Genomic DNA, 14,715 nt, shown 5'->3' with positions numbered 1-14,715 from the left:
TAACTCAAGACTTGTAGGGATTCTGTCCCAAGCAGTTTCCAAAAGTAAACTGTGTTAGCAGTTAAAGACTCTGTGGTGGAAATGAAGAATATTTTCTGTTATTTCTTATGATGGGATGGACTGCAATTTTTATCTTTTCCTAGGTGATAACTACAAATGCAGCAATTCAAATAAGAGGCAGGAGGTCAATAACTTCCTAAATAGCTACTGAGTTTTGACTATATATGGTAGCCCACCTGCCTTGCCCTGAGAAGAAAATGAGTTGGGGTAAAGCAGTTTGGGAATTTCAGTAATAATCAGCATCAGTGGAAATTATAAATACTCAAAGCCATTCACACAAAATGTCTTTCATTTACTCCTTGGGTGCTGTATAGTGTAATCAGACCTTTAAAGAGAACATTTCCTCCCACTGTGAAAGTCTTTTTTTATAGTGTAATAAGGTTTGTAGGGGTCCATTTGGGAAAACATAGTTATCTTGGGAGATGATTCACAATTTATTTCACCTTGCCTGGAGGTTTTCCTTTTAATAAGCTTTAAGCCATCAGGTTTTAAAAGTTAATAAAAATAGAGGAAAACTTTCTCTTTTTTGCAAAACTGCTGTTTATGGCCACCTCGCAGTCTAGCATAGAATAAAGGAGTGGTGGAGACAAAAGGCAAGGATAGTCACAGTTCTATCCATGGTTCCAAAAGTTACTGCCATCTGCCTTTCTTACCGGTAGAAAAAGCTCAGAAAACTGTAATGCTTCTTCATGGTCATAGCCTTCCAAAATTGCTAATAGTCTAGTTTAAGCAATGATTGTTGATGAGATCTTGAACTGCCATTTTGGGAGCTGCAGTTTGACACATATAGGAAATTCTTTGAGAAACAAAATGAGGGGGGAGATTTTAAATTTTGGATAACTTGTTAGTTATCAAACAGTGCAAAGTTTTTAAGAAGGCTATAAGTAACTCCAGAGTTGAATTCTTAAACCAGAAGTTTTTAATCTCTGTATCTTCTTGGATTTGCACTTATTTTCCTTAGTTTTGCTTGGCCAGCTCTCAGATTCATAAATGTTAACTACAGGCATTTACAATGGGTAATGCTACATTATGCCATTTTTTTGCTTATGAAATCTGCCAGATTTTAATTTTTCAGTGGTTCTTGCTCCAAAAGTTCTGCTATAAGGTTATTCAAGTGGTATCTCGACTATTGTCCTAAATATACAGCCATTACTGCACGGACCAAGAATTTATGCACTCAAATGCTGGGTGGTTATTTTCCAGTCTGGAGATTCCTGGATCATGGCTAAGCTTTATAACAATTAGGGCTATTTAGAAATAATGATGTGAACTGTTTGGCTGTCTCCTCTTGTTGTAGGGCAAATGCAGATACCCTATGGCAGACAGACTTTATCCTGACAGTGACAGTAGAGGTTAAACATACTGTGAGCTTCAGAATAATCATATGGACCATGCTTTTTCTCAAGAAATAGCAACTATGATATTCTCAAAGATTGTTCCCCAGAAGACATGGATCCACCATCTCAAGCATAAAGATGAAAGATCTGTTGAAATCTCATGAACTATTATGCAGATTCTATGGATTCAAGTATAGAGAATAATAAGGGACAAAATAGGAAGGGAACATGACACAATTTTTAACAGAAAAACAAAGAAAAAAATGTGTCTGCTCAGAGTCCATATCTATCTTGCAAATCTCAGATAGGCTGCTTTCTAGAATGCACAAACAATATGCACACACACAAACAAAAAGAGAAGTAATATAGATTGTTTCCATTTTGTTGGAATAATTTTTAATATTGATTCAAGGTAAAAAACTTCCACAGCTCCTTCTGCTCTTGAGAGCTATGGGAATATCTACCCATATTTCTTCTCTATCGCTTCACCCTCCACTTCTACTAGCTCTTGCACATATTGGTAAATTCTAGAGTGTACACCTTACCCTTATTTTTAATCTCTTCCAGACACACCTGTTCAACGTTGATTAATTCTGCAAACTCTGCCTGGAGCATATCCAGTGCTACAGGTGTAATTCCCTGAAGGTATTGCTTGTCTCAAAGACTTCTGAGAAAGCTTCAAGAAGAGTACATCTGGATGTCAGAGAACTCTAAGGAGAATTATTTCAAGGATAATCCATGTCTATCTGGAAGTTGTAGGTTAGTGAAGCAAGCATCTACTGGCTGGAGGCCTCATTCCTTGAAATTTATGTGTCAACATGAAAACAGTCCTACCTGTGTGCTTAGAAGAAGGGAATAGAAAAAAGGGAAGAGTATCACTGTGCAGCATATTGGCCTGCCCTAGCAAGTAACTATTTCTTTATGAACTCTCTTTTGCTGACTATCTGGTATTAAAGTTAACTTTTCCAATGTCAGATCTGAGAAAGTGAAGACCAGGTCAGTAAAGACACACTATACATTTCAGAGCAGTAGGAGACGACCCTTGAGACAGTAAGATGAAGGCAAGGTAGATGCTTGAATATTCCCACAAACATAAGACTTTGGGCATTAAAGATACACAGAAGAAGCTGGAGTACTGCATCCAGCTCTGGAATCCTCAGTACAAGTAAGGCACAGACCTGTTGGAGCAGGTCCAGAAGAGGGCCACAAAAATTATCAAAGGGATGGAACACCTCTCCTATGAGGACAGACTGAGAGAGTTGGGGTTGTTTAGCCTGGAGAAGAGAAGGCTCTGGGGAGACTTTATTGCAGCCTTCCAGTACTTAAAGAGGGGTTAAAAGAAAGATGGTGTGCTGGTTTTTGTTGGGATAGAGTTAATTTTCTTTATAGTAGCTAGTATGGGGCTACGTTTTGGATTTGTGCTGGAAACAGTGTTGATAATACAGAGATGTTTTTGTTATTGCTGAGCAGTGCTTACACAGAGTCAAGGTCTTTTCTGCTTCTCACACCACCCCACCATTGAGTAGGCTGGGGGTACACAAGAAGCTGGGAGGGGACGCAGCTGGGACAGCTGACCCCAACTGACCAAAGGGATATCCCATACCATATGACGTCATGCTCAACATATAAAGCTCGGGGAAGACAAAGGAAGGAGTGACATTTGGAGTGAGGGCATTTGTCTTCCCAAGTAACCATTACGCATGATAGAGCCCTGCTTTCCTGGAGATGGCTGAACACCTGCCTGCTGATGGGAAGTAGTGAATGAATTTCTTGCTTTGCTGAAAGATTTGTTATTAAAACACTGACCTTGAGCTTAATCTGGTATTTGGGCTCTGTACTGAAGCCATTACCGTACTTTGGGTACCATGTCATGGAGACAATTAACACATGTACTTCTTACTGTGTAGGAAATACAGAATAGTACCTTCTCAGTATCTTGAACATCCTTGGGTAGCTCAAATACTTCTATTGGTATTTCTTAGGCATATTGCTTTGGTTTTGTCTAAGGCTAACAAGCAATTTAGGAATATGACTCAGGCTCTGCAAGAGTATGGTCATGGGTTGCATGGCATGTGGCAAAATATGGGCAGGTATCTAGAGAACTTCTCACCTCCAATGGTCTGGAACTTCACTCCTGAACAACTACAGGATCCTGATGAAGTGATCGAATGTTTGAAAAAAAAAATGCCGTGGCTATTCCCAAGGAGCACAACTTACCACACTGTGCTGGGCCCTGGCCAGCGTCTACCCAACACTGCTTGATATTATGCAGTACCCTCAAGGAGAAGAGAGGGAAAACATACCAAAAGACACTATGGCTAAACCAGACACTGTACCAGTTGCCTCTATAACTAAAAAGAAAAAATGGAAGCAGAAGTCAGCTCGTTTAGTAAGGGATGAAGAAGCTTCTCCTAAGAGGGAGCAGGAGAAAGAATCAGGAGAGGCAGCCTGTTCTGCAGCAGAGCAGTCACAAGAACAGGAGGAGGAAGAGACTGAAATGATAACTGAGATAGAAATCACCTGATCTTTATCCATAAGTGAGCTGTGAGATATGTGAAAAGATTTTAGCCATCAACCAGGTGAGCTAATTCTCAGCTGATTACTCCAGTGCTGGGATATTGGGGCCAGTAGTCAGGAATTAGAGGGTAAGGAAGTCCTGCAGCTAGGATCCCTTGCTAAGGATAAGACAATTGACAAAGGGATTGGAAAAAAGGCAAGAGTCCTCAGTCTTTGGTGGAGACTCCTGTCAAGTGTGAAGGACAGGTATCCCTTCAAGGAAGAACTTGCAAATTCCTGAAGCAAATGGACCAACTTTGAGGGAGATATCCAGTACCTGAGGGAATTAGCTGTGTTGCAGGTGATCTATAACAACCTGGATGATGACCAGGAATCCAAAGACCTAGATGAAATCTGGTACATGCGGTCCATGTGTCAAAAGTTTTTACGAAATTCACTGACATCACACCCACACCCTAGCGATAATGAGCTGGACAGACACAGAGGCACCAAATACAGATGATCAGGATATGAAGATACTCTTAATTAGAGATTAACATGAAGATAATCTCGCTTAAAGATAACACTGAGAATATGAAGATGATCTCACTTTCTCCATGTGGGCCTGTGTGTTGACTGCGGACAGACTACCCTCAAAAATGCCCAAGCAAGCTGAGAAGGATAGGTTTTCCTCATGCACTGCAACCAAGGCCTCAGCTATTAAGAGTCAGACATTTCCTGTTCAAGGGAAAGGATACTGGTGGCACACACCACATGCAATCTTGTGGTTCTTCCTGTGTGACCAGGGGGACAATATGAGGAAGTGGGATGGTGAACCTACCTAGAGACTAGAAGCTTGGGCACAGGAACTACAGGAAAAAAAACACTGCCAAAAAGCATTCATCCAGGAAAGTTACTGCTCCAGTGTCTGTTGGGCAGAGTAGAAGGGCTGATCATACTTTTGACCCTTATGTTTTGCAGTTTCAAAAATCAAATAAAGAAGACTCCAACCAGGACTAGAGGGGCCCTACTTTCAGCCAGGCAGAGGAAAAGGACAACCAGGTTTAGTGGACTGTGTGGATTTGATGGCTTGACATGTCAGCCCCACAGGAGTATAAAGCTCTAGTGGACACCAGTGCACACTGTAATCTAATACCATCAGATTATAAAAAGGCAGAATCTATCTGTAGTTCTGGAGTGATGGGAGGATCCCAAGAGCTGTCTGTGTTGGAGGCTGAGGTAAGCCTAACTGGGAATGAGTGGCAAAAGTATCCTACTGTGACTGGTCCAGAGGCTCTGTGTATCCTTGGCATGGACTACCTCAGGAGAGGGTACTTCAAAGACCAAAAATGGTACCGGTGGGCTTTTGGTATAGCTATCTTGAGTACGGACAAGATTAAACAGCTGTCTAGCTTGCCTGGTCTCTCACAGGATCCTTCTGCCGTGGGGTTGCTGCCGGTTAAAGAACAGCAGGTTGGTATGCAACAACTGATATCACCAACGTGTTTTTCTTGATCTCTCTGGCAGCAGAGTGCAGGCCACAGTTTGCTTTTATGTGGAGGGGTATCTGGTACACCTGGAATCAACTGCACCAGGGGTGGAAACACAGCCATACCATTTGTCATGGATTGATACAGATTGCACTGGAAAAAGGTGAAGCTCCCAAACACCTGCAGTGTATTGATGACATCATTGTGTGGGACAACACAGCAGAGGAAGTGTTTGAGAAGGGGAGAAGAATAATCCAGGTTCTTTTGAACGCTGGCTTTGCTACAAAATGAAGTAAGGTCAAAGGACCTGCACAGGAGATGCAGTTTTTAGGAATAAAATGGCAAGATGGGCATTGTCATATCCCAATGGATATGATCAATAAAATAACAGCCATGTGTCCATCAATTAACAAGGAAGAAATGCAAGCTTTCTTAGGTGTCATGGGTTTTTGGAGAATGCATATTCCAGCTTAGAGTCTGGTTGCAAGCCCTCTCTGTTGAGTGATCTAGAAGAACAACTTTGAATGGGGATCCGAACAGCAGCAAGCATTTGAACAAATTAAACGAGTCATAGGTTGTGCAGTAGCACTTGGGCCAGTCCGGGCAGGACAAGATGTGAAAAAAGTTCTTTACACCTCAGCCAGGGATAAAAGCCCACCTGGATCCTCTGGCAGAAAGCACCTGGAGAGACTCGAGGTTGACCTCTAGGGTTTTGGATCCAGGGATGCAGGGGATCTGAAACCTGTTACACTCCAACTGAAAAAGAAATATTAGCAGCTTATGAAGGAATTTGAGCCACTTCAGAAGTGGTTGGCACTGAAGCACAGCTCCTTTTGGCACCTCCATTGCCTGTCCTCGGCTGGATGTTCAAAGGGAGGATCCCTTCTAAGCTTCATGCAACTAATGCTGCATGGAGTAAGCGGGTTGCACTGATAATGCAATGGGCTCGAATGGGAAATTGTCCAGGAATTCTGGAAGAGATCACATACTGGCCAGAGGGCTGAAACTTCAGAGTGTCGCCAGAGGAGGTGACTTCTGCTGAAGAGGCCCCTCTGTATAATAAATTACCAGAAAATGAGAAGTAATATGCCTTGTTCACTGATGGGTCCTGTCATCTTGTGGGAAAGCATCGGAGGTAGAAGGCTGCTGTGTGGAGTGCTACACAACAAGTCACAGAAACTGCTGAAAGAGAAGGTGAATCAAGTCAGTTTGCAGAAGTGAAAGCCATCCAGCTGGCTTTAGATATTGCCGAATGATAAAAATGGCTGGTACTTTACCTCTATACTGACTCATGGATGGTGGCAAATGCCTTATGGGGGTGGTTACAGCAATGGAAGCAGAGCAACTGGCAGCACAGCGGTAAACCCATCTGGGCTGCTGAATTATAGCATGATATTACCTCTCAGGTAGAGAACATGGTTGAAGAGTATGTCACCTAGATGCTCACACACCCAAGAGTCGTACCATTGAAGAACATCGAAACAATAAGCAGGTGGACCAGGCCTCTAGAATTGAAGTGGCTCAGGATTGGGAACATAAGGGTGAGCTATTTATAGCTCAAAGAGCCCATGACACATCAGGACATTTAGGAAGGGATGCAACATAAAAATGGGCTCGTGATCAAGAGACGGACTTGACTATTGATGCCATTGCACAGGTTATCCATGAATGTCAACCATGTGCCATAGTCAAACAAGCTAAGCAGCTAAAGCCTTTTTGGTATAGAGGATGATGGCTGAAATATCAATATGGTGAAGCCTGGCAGATTGATTATATCACACTACCATGATCCCACCATGGCAAGCACCATGTGCTTACAATGGTGGAAGCAACTACTGGATGGTTGGAAACATACCCTATGACCCATGTTACTGCCCGGACTACTATCTTGGGACTTGAAAAGCAAGTTTTACGGTGACATGGCACCCCTGAAAGAATTGAATCATACAATGGGACTCCTTTCCAAAACAACCTCATAAACACCTGGGACAAGGAGTATGGCATTAACTGGGTGTATCACATCCCCTATCATGCACCAGACTCCGGGAAAATTGAACGATACAATGGACTGTTAGAAACTACACTGAGAGCAATGGGTGCTGGCATGTTCAAACACTGGGATACACATTTAGCAGAAGCCACTCGGCTAGTTAACGCTAGAGGATCTGCCAGTTGACGTGGCCCTGCCTAATCAAAACCCCTGCACACTGTGGAAAGAGATAAGATTGCCATAGTACATATAGGGAACTTGTTGGGAAAAACAGTGTGGGTTATTCCTTACTCAGGAAAGGGTAAGACTATTTGTGGGATTGTATTTGCTCAAGGACCTGGGTGCGCTTGATGGATAAAGTACAAAGATGGGGGGTGGGGGTCCAAGGTGTACCTCAAAGTGATTTAATCCTGGGTGAAAATAATGCACCATTTGTGCTGCATGTTATGGGAATTACTATAGCAGGAACCCCTTGTTGCTACCCTGGCTAGGAGCAAGGGGAGGAGTTCATTGCAATGTTAAAAGCTATAACATGGCCCAAAAGGACCAGGCTTGGAGATTGTAATGTATATACCTTTACATTGTTGTAACCCAGGATTTGAGTTGCGTGTTATCGGAATTACTATAGCAAGAACCACCTGAATCAATGGAGGACAAGCCTTACAAGAAGCAGTGCAGGTGCAGCAGTGACCCAACCCCACAGAACACACCACCCTTCCTGTCCTGAGCGACCACCTGTCCCGATCCAATGTCGGGGGAGGTTTCGATATGATCCCAAGGATGAGATTAAGACGCAAACGAGGTCAAATGCCGTACAACCTTTTGACTTTATTTTGGTGAACAAAGGGGTGAGGACTGGGTAGGGAGACAGGGAGGGAAAAGAAAGAGAGAGAGAAAAAGAGAGAAAGAGCGTATTCAGGCGGGTGAGAAGAGAGCCACGTAGGGGAACTAGCTACTGCCACTCCGAGTCCGGCATTGTCCCGTCGATCAAAGGTCCAGTCGGTCCAGCCTCTGTGTCTGCAGGAGCAGCTTCCAAGGAGTGCGTGGGGTAGGAGGAGAAGAGAAAGAGAGGAGCGAGGTCCAGCCTCTGTGTCCACAGGAGCAGCTTCCAAGGAGTGCGCGGGGTAGGAGGAGGAGAAGAAGAGGACCTCAAAAGGAGCACATGGTCCTTTTATAAGGCCACGCACATGCGCAGAACGGGTCTGCGTACATGCAGTTTGCGCTTCTGCTTTTCACGCCCTGGTGTCTGCGCAGGCGTATGTGCACTCCATGGCCCCGCCTTTCGCATCCTGGCCTCTGCTTTTCGCGCCCTGGTCTCTGCGCAGGCGTACGTGCACTTCATGGTCCCGCCTTTCGTGTCCTGGTCTCTGTGCAGGCATCCTGTGGTGGTTTCGCCGGGGGCTGGATGTCGAAGCCAGAAGATGACGGTAGAACGGCAATGTCGAGACATTTCTGGTTCCATAACACTCCTTGACACCACCAAAAAAGATGGAGCTCAAAGTCATGGGCTAAATGAACCCAATAGACATTTTGTGGACATTTGTGGACATGTATGGACATTTTACAGACATTTCATAGGGACAGTCCACAGACTATGGGAATGGTATCTATGTATTATACTAAAGCACAGGATGGTTGATGGTGGGCAATGAGAATATATTGGATAGTGTGAGACCTGAGCATGACACAAGTGGTATGGAATAAGGGGTGAAGAATGTGTTGGGTTTGGCGGGGATAGAGTTAATTTTCTTCACAGTAGCTAGTATGGGGCTATGTTTTGGATTTGTGCTGGAAACAGTGTTGATAATACAGAGATCTTTTAGTTATTGCTAAGCAGTGCTTACACAGAGTCAAAGCCTTTTCTGCTTTTCATACCACCCCGCCAGCAAGTAGGCTGGGGGTAACAAAAAGTTGAGAGGCAACACAGCCAGGACAGTTGACCAGAACTGACCAAAGAGATATTCCATACCATAGGACATCATGCTCAGCAATAAAACTAGGAGGAAGGTTGGCAGGGGAGCCGCTGCTCAGGGACCGGCTGGGCATCGGTTGGTTGGTGGTGAGCAATTGTTTTCATTTGCATCACTTGTCTTTCTTGGGTTTTATTTCTCTCTCTCTGTTATTTTCCTTTTCATTACAATTTATTATTATTGTTGTTGTTATTGTTATTATTTTTTTTTAATTTCCTTTATTAAACTGTTCTTATCTCAAACCACAAGTTTTCTCACTTCTGTCCTTCCAGTTCTCTTCCCCCCCATCCCAGCAGCGGTCAGGGAGAGTGAATGAGTGGCTGTGTGGTGCTTAGTTGCTGGCTGGGGTTAAACCTTGATACAGTGTTAGGTTTGCAGTTGGACTTGATGATTTTAAAGGTGTTTTCCAATCTAAATGAGTCTATGATTCCATGATTCTATGATTCTATGAAAATGGGGACTTAAATTTTTCAGCTGTTGATTTGAGTGTTTTCATGCTTCAGGAGAAAGGACTGCTGTTCTTTTAGCATGTTCTTGCAGGAAGTTTCAGGAAATGTGAAGAAGATCTTAGTTTTTAACACTAAGTCTTGGTCTTTGCTTAGAGTGACAAGCATGTTGTATTGTGATTCCCCCTCACCCTCTGATATATTTATGACAACCCCATAGCATTGTAAGCCTTCTTTTGTTAGTTGGAATGCTAGAAGTGTGAACATAAGTGAATAGGGAGAAGAAGAGGAGGTAGAGAGAAGAGGGTAAGACCATCAGTTCGATATGAAGGTGAGTGGAAGAGTGGCTGCTAAATGACTGTTTCAGAGCTGTAAAGATTATCTGGAGGCATAAAGGCAAATGGGCATCTGTGATTAGCTGACTGGAACAGGAGTCCTGTTTGGACCTATAACATCAAGTTGGCTGTGAGAATATCAGAGGATAGGCAGTCAGGTGTTGCATCCTGTTTACTGTAAGGAGGCATGCTTAACTTGTGTGAAATCACACTCCATCAAGAAGTTCAGTTGTGGAGTGGTTGTATGTCTGATTTAACTTAAAAGCTGTTAAAAGCTCATTGAGTACATTAATGTGATGACAGCATTTATTTGTTTTAAGAAGAATTCCAAGAGTCTTCATGAGCACTGGAAAATCACAAACAGAAATTTCATAAACTTTCTATGCCAAAAGCAGAAAACAATGTAAGATGTCATATCTTTTACTGTTATGTGAGATACTGTATTTTAACGTACGGCTTTATTAACATGTATGTTCATTTTTATTGAGACATGCATTTTTGTTACAGAAGATGAGATTCCCATTTTGAGATAACCATGTAATAAGATAGATAATATAGTTTTCATTTATGTTTTTTTGTTTAATCACTTATATTTTCTTGTATAATGTAACCAACATGATGGGGTTTTTTCCTTCATAGTCATACTGTATCTGTTTATTTTCCAAAACTGTTGTCCTGGTTTCAGCTGAGATAGAGTTAATTTTCTTCCTAGTAGCTGGCATAGTTTTGGATTTAGGATGAGAATACTGTTGATAACACACTGATGTTTTGGTTCTTGCTGAGCAGAGTTTACACTAGTCAAGCACTTTTCAGCTTCCTGTGCGCCTCTCGGGGCACAAGAAGCTGTGAGGGAGCATAGCCAGGACAGCTGACCCAGACTGGCCAAAGGGCTATTCCATACCGTATGACATCATGCTCAGTATATAAGGTGAGGGAAGAAGAATGAAGGGAGGGACATTCGGCGTGATGGCATTTATCTTCCCGCCTAACCTTTACGCGTGATGGAGCCCTGCTTTCCTGAGGATGGCTGAACACCTGCCTTCCGATGAGCAGTAGTGAATGAATTCCTTGCTTTGCTTTGCTTGTGCACATGGCTTTTGCTTTGCCTATTAAACTGTCTTTATCTCAACCCATGAGTTTTATCACTTTTACTCTTCCGATTCTCTCCCCCATTCCAGCATGGGGAGAGTGAGCGAGCAGCTGTGTGGTGCTTCGTTGCTGGCTGGGGTTAAACCAGAACAGTGTTCATTCAAACAATTTGCAGCATTTCTACATGGATATTTATGACAAAGTGGTGACATTTTACAACCTCTTCCAGAAACAGCTAAATTATATCCATCAGACCTTTTGCTGAATTAGTTGTGTTATTTTGCAGTTGCAGATTCAGTATATTTCTTTTGGCCAGATATGTGCTGAAACAGAAGTTCTATCAAGCCAGATTAATTAGACATTGGTTTTTTTACATGTCTAAGTTACTGCATGTAAAATCCTGGAAGGAAGAGCTTAAAAAAATGGAAAAATTTAACAATTATCTTTCATTGTGAAAGTAGTTTTAAATAATGTTCTTTTTCTGTTCACATTTATCATAGCTACCCTGAAGCCATGTGGCCTTCACAAGGATGCACCAAAATCAGCATCCTAAAATGCTTAGGGGTTTTGGACACTGTTCTTACAGAGAGTGATTTAGCTCTGTGCAGCTTGCAAAATGAACCTGGGACTTCACAAGCATCCAAAGCCAGTGCATTCTGAGCAAATCTCAGATGCTGCACTAAAAGTCCAGGACTTGGATTTTACTTTTTTGGTCCTTGAGGCATCACTCACCAGTCGTATAATTTCGCTAACTAAGAATAATAATTTAGCACAGAACCCAAGTGTATTAGATAGAACTTCATAGATACAGAAGAGCTATTTTCTGATGGAATGAAAACAGAGGATATTGTAACTTGTTCAATTTGAATTTTCACATTGTAGAATTACTGCATGGCCATGTGTTAATCCTTTTGACACATTTTCTGCACAAGTTTCAAGGGCTTTTTCTTTCATACAGAAGTCCACATCTGGCCTTGAGTTTCTCATGCAGGGTCATGTACAATTCCCCTTACTCTTGAGCAATTATGACTCTTCAAAATATTTGTATTAACGCCATGGAGAGAAGAAGAGAAACAGATTCACACAAAAGAGAAATCTCATTGCATATAAAAAATATCTTGCAGACTACTGTAACTCATTGTCTGGTGTGTGAACTGAAGGTATTCCAGTAGACAGAGAATGACAGAGGACTCAGTAGCCAAGTAGAAAATAATTCATGATTGTAAAATATGATGCAGTTTTACAAAGAAGTCATAGTTAACTTCTAGACTTCATAATTGTGTTTCATACTTTTACATTGCTTCTGCAATCTTCTATGGCATTATCAGTTTCTTCCCAGTTTAAAGCCACTGAAAAATGCAATGACACCGGTATAAAAATTGTTACATTGTATTGGATTTTTAGGAATTTTTACTAAGAATATTTTATAAAGAATATGTGATATGAAAAGGTCTAGGGTTTGTATTATCTAGAATCCATAGTGCCACAATCATGAAAAAATGCAGATGATTTGACTCTTTGACCTTCATGAATTAGATTTTCACTGGCAATTAACACTATAATCTATAGCAAATTCAACTCAAAGAATATTAGAATTTAAGAATACAGCATTAATGAATTTTAAAATCTCAAGAGGGTAAGCACTTAAAGAAAAATACACAAGGGTTTTAAGGGTTTATTTCATTATTTTTCACTCTGGAAAAGCTGAGTTGAAAGAATGTAAAATGCCTTGGGTGATTTTGATAGAAATTCTATAATGCATGGCAAATGTACTGAGGAGAAGTGGTAAATATTTAAGAAATACTTGAACAGACTGCAATTGAAATCCATTCCTGTTTAAATTTAAACAGCAAAAAGGTTGGAAAAGGCCAACATGATTAAGTAAGGTGATATAAAGAGCAGTTCAAGTAAGAAGTGAAAAGTGTTAAAAATATATACACATGGCACGGTAAAGAATGGGATCTACAAAAAATATGCAGAACTAAGTCAAAACCAGTAACTGCAGGAATAAAATGAAATACTGAAATCTGAATTGCACGTAATGCTGAAATGAACAAAGGGTCCTTCAAATACAGTGGCAATAGAGAGCTGAGAAAAAAGAAAATTGGCCTACTAAGAAAATTACAGGATAATTTTGAGATAGGAAATGTGATATTAATCAGTAATCTTATTTTTAGCTTGATTTTCTGAGGAATATGTTTCACATGACTGTTTTGTCTCTCAGTGCTCTTCAGTAACTTTTGAATAATTAACTGTTTCAGCTGTATTTGACAGTGGAAGGTAGGTCTTCTAAAATGCCTACATTTTTGGGTCAGTTAGCGGCTGTTGTTACTGAAAAGGAAAGGTTATGATGTCCACTAACAGACAGGTTTCTGGTTAAACTGGCTGCTTGGTGAACATACATGTACTACCTGGTTACTCTGCGTTCAGACCCAGCCTTTCATGAGCCATTTCTTGCCAGCTAGGAGACAGAGGAAAGAGCTGACAGCATTTTGGAAAACAGCTGTGGTACAGGCAGGGATTGGGAGTACTGCAGCAGAAGAGGAAGCAGGTCACAGTGAAGGAATGCATAGAACATATGTATGGGATGCAGGAGTACATGGCGGGAGGTGGTGGCATCAGAGAGTTCAGCCTGATTCCTTGTCAGAGGTTAATGTTAGGAACTGGAGAGACTATCCTGTGTTGAGGGAAGGGGAGAATTAACTCCCTTAAAGTCTCCCTCCTGTTCTGCCTACATATTCTGAAAACTGAGTAGAAGATCTGAGATGCTGGATCATATCATGTTCGATTTCTCATCGCTATGCATAGGTGAGAGCAAAATTTGACTCTGTGCTGCCTACTCAGACAAAAGGCAAAGTTAATTGTATACCCATGGAGACGTTTTCTGGACAGTAAAGCCAGACTCTTTTTTGATTGTCTTCGGTGTCACATATTCTTCAGAAGGAATACAAAGCAAATATCATCCATGACAAGGTGTAGCAGTAACTCCAGACCACCTGCTTCTGACCCTGACAGATCAACACCAACCTGTGTAGATTATCTAAGCTGCAGGGAATTGTACCCAGATGCACTGCTGTACTTCTCCAATTCATTTTTATTTTTCCACACTGCTTAAAATCTACTTAATTCCTGATGCTTTTATTTCTAGCTGAGTAACTCACAGGAAGAAAACTGACAACAGGACTTGAAAGGCCATAATAGAGAAAAAAACAAAAACAAAACAAAAAAAAACCCACAACAAAACTGTGTTCTAGAATTGCTTTAATGCATTGTTTGTATTTCTTCTCTGATATGAAAGCTTGATTAATCAAAACCTTTGCACTTCATTTCCATGCTTCACATAGGGTAACAGAGGACCAAATCTTGCAGAAATTTGCATTAATTTCATCAATGGGATATAAATGAGAACAGGATTAAAGCTTCATCTAGCATCCAGTATTTCTCTGCTACCATTTTGTCATACTAATTCCTTGTGCTTTAGTGGAAATTGGTTATTCCAGGT

Source organism: Nipponia nippon, unplaced genomic scaffold (assembly GCF_047370975.1).
Source record: "Nipponia nippon isolate SJK-2023a ecotype South Korea unplaced genomic scaffold, ASM4737097v1 scaffold_8, whole genome shotgun sequence".
Classification (NCBI taxonomy): domain Eukaryota; kingdom Metazoa; phylum Chordata; class Aves; order Pelecaniformes; family Threskiornithidae; genus Nipponia; species Nipponia nippon.
The sequence above is the reverse complement of the archived record's forward strand: the minus strand, read 5'-3'. Positions refer to the sequence as shown.